Below are 2,821 nucleotides of genomic sequence, written 5' to 3'. Positions count from 1 at the left end.
TCTTCTTCTTCCTCCTCTTCTTCTTCCTCTTCTTCCTCTTCCTCTTCTTCTTCCTCTTCTTCCTCCTCTTCTTCTTGTTTTTCTCTTCTTTCTCTTCCTCTTCTTCCCTTCCTCCTCTTCTTCTTCTTCCTCTTCCTCTTCTTCTTCCTCCTCTTCTTCCTCTTCCTCTTCTTGTGCTTGCCAGGCAAGTGCTTATTCTACTGAGCCATCTCTCTAACTTTAGTTTTTATGCATAGGGGATCATTCTGTTCATGATTTTTGCATTGCGTTCGGAATAGGTACCAGTTGTCTATGGCCATATCTTGTTGAAGATGCCCAATCTTGTCAGAATAGGTATTAACTGATCTGACATTTTTTGCAACTTGCGGGTGGTCACATAGTCCAGCTTATGACTTGGATTTTATAAATATTGTGTGTACATATAAGAGAATGTCTCCTGTGGTTCTTTGAGTGTTTTTAGTATTTTGAAGTACTAAGTTTTCAACCCAGGGCTTTGTGAATGCTAGGCAGGCTCTCCTCCACTGACCTATAGCCAGCCCTTTTTATTTTACTTTCTGAGGACCAGATCTCCCTCAGTTGGCGAGGCAAGTGTAGAACTTATGATCCTAAGTTGGCTAGGCGACTTGTGATTCTCTTGCTTGAACTTCTTGAGGAGCTGTGTTACTGATAATGTGCTGCTGTGCCTGGCTTTCATCTTACACAAATTTTACCTGGGGATAGATAAATATTTCTTCACATTTACTTTTCTGGGAGTTGGCAGGGCATCGTAACTTTGTGGCTTTCTGTCTTTTATCTGTTTTGGAAATTCTCTATCATTTAGTAATTTTTCACACCTACATCTGCTGTAATGCTCTTGGTTTTTGTAGGGGGCTGCTTTCTCTCACTTTGTTTGATTTTATTTCTGTTTGACAAATCTTTTATGTTTTTATTTATATTTCTAAAATTCTTGCTAAGTAGCTATCTGAACTCACTTTAGTCAACTTTCAGTGGTTGAGATGATTTCACACTCACAGTCTATTTAAAAAGAAAAATAGAAAAGAAAAAGCCAGGCACAAACCCCCCACAACCTTTCATAACTCACCCTTCTTTCGTACTTCCTCTTGAGATCTCAAGCGCAGATTCTTTTGTGTGGACATCCGTAACCCTCCTGTTGACTTTGACCCCAGTTGCTGTCTGGTTCCCACTGTGAGAAGATGAGGGTGTAGCTGGTGCTTGGGGGGCCGCGTGTAGAAACACTTACACCATCAAGGCAAAACCGCCTCGCATCTGAGCACCTTGTTAAGATGCCTCCATTCGTCTCTAGTGCTGTTTAGATTCTGGCCATGTGCTTCTTTACCAACTCATTGATTGAGATACTTTGAAGATGATTTACTCATTTGCGAATGTTTTCTAGCTCTTGTGGTTGTCCTTAGTGAGAAAGGTCTGTTTCTGAATTTATCACTGTAGGACATGGAAGCATTTTACAAATTTGCTTTCTCCTCCTGCATTTGTAAAAGTGTTACTTAGTTTTTGTGATGGTATGTTTAACCCAGACCCTTTACATGCTGGGCGAACCCCAAAACATTTTCCCCTGTCTCAGTTACTTTTCTTTCCTTGCTAGGACAAATACCCGACACTCAAAATCAAGGAAGGAAAGATTTATTTAGCTCACGGTTACTGGAGGTTTCAGTCCATACTCAGCTGGCTCCAAGGCAGAGTGGCACATGGCAGAGAGCACCCTTTCAGGGTGGCGGCAAAGAGCAAAGAGGAGCCAAGGGAGGAGTAGTGGCAACAATGGCAGTAGAGAGCAAGTCTGTGTCCCTTACGTTCCATTCAGGCTCTCTGCCCCAGGCTGGGTGTAGTACTCACGTCCATAATCCCAGTTGATCGTGCGTTAATCACAAATTCTATAAGTCAGCCCCCATGACTGCATGAGGCTTTGGGGGGACAACTTGACACAAACCATAACATTTCCCCAAAACATTTTTGAGTAGAATATTCTAAGGACTGTTGCTGAACTTTTCTCACAACTTACTGTTCGTTCTCTCTCTCTCTCTCTCTCTCTCTCTCTCTCTCTCTCTCTCTCTCTCTCTCATATGATACACGGTCTTGCAGTGCAGTTAAGACTCATAGTTATCGTCCTGTCTCAGCCTCCCAAGTGCTGGGATTATGGGCCTGTGTCACCATGCCCGGTTTTGGGGCCTGCGCAGCATGCCTGCTGTTCTGGGGGCTGGCATATCGTATGGTACCAGGGATCAAACTTTGGTTCTTGCACTTGCCTGGCAGGGCCTTAGACCATCAAGCTATCTTCCCAGCCCTTCACCATCCTTTTTGTTGTATATACCCTACTCTGCTTTTTGCCTGAGAGATTTAGTAGAATAATTACAACAGTATGTGAACTTCTCATAAATTGGTATAAAAATGTCTTGTCTGACTTCTTTTGAAGATTTTTTATTAGCTTCTTTTAATTGAAAAACTTTCTTTTTTTAAATAAAGTAACAAGATTATCACTATGAGGGCTGGCCAGACAGCTCACGGATTAAAATGCTTGCGTAGGCAGACGCAGGGCCTGGGGGTTTGATCCCTGGGCTGCCCTATGAGCCCTGCCTCCGAGGCCCGCCCCTGAGCAAGCAGTTGAGCCTGGGTGTGGTGGCGTGCACCTGTTAATCCCAGTGCTTGGGAGGCTGAAAACAAGAAGGATCACTAGAACCTGTTCTGTGCAGTGAGACCCTATAGGCCCTATAGTCCCTGTACTTAAAAAAAAAAAAAAAGATTCTCACTATGTGTATTTTTGATAACTTGGCTATGAAAGTCTTCACCACCTCAGCAATGTTAACTTTCT

General features: G+C 43.1%; 1 protein-coding gene across 1 annotated transcript in view; it reads left to right on the top strand.

The window, feature by feature from the left end:
* The window catches only part of Herc2 (HECT and RLD domain containing E3 ubiquitin protein ligase 2), a 215,642-nt gene that overhangs the window by 119,528 nt on the left and 93,293 nt on the right, over positions 1–2,821 (top strand). The window lies entirely within an intron of this gene.

The sequence above is a fragment of the Octodon degus genome, unplaced genomic scaffold, assembly GCF_000260255.1.
Source record: "Octodon degus isolate 3935 unplaced genomic scaffold, OctDeg1.0 scaffold00199, whole genome shotgun sequence".
In the NCBI taxonomy this organism is placed as follows: Eukaryota; Metazoa; Chordata; class Mammalia; order Rodentia; family Octodontidae; genus Octodon; species Octodon degus.
The sequence above is the reverse complement of the archived record's forward strand: the minus strand, read 5'-3'. Positions and strand labels throughout refer to the sequence as shown.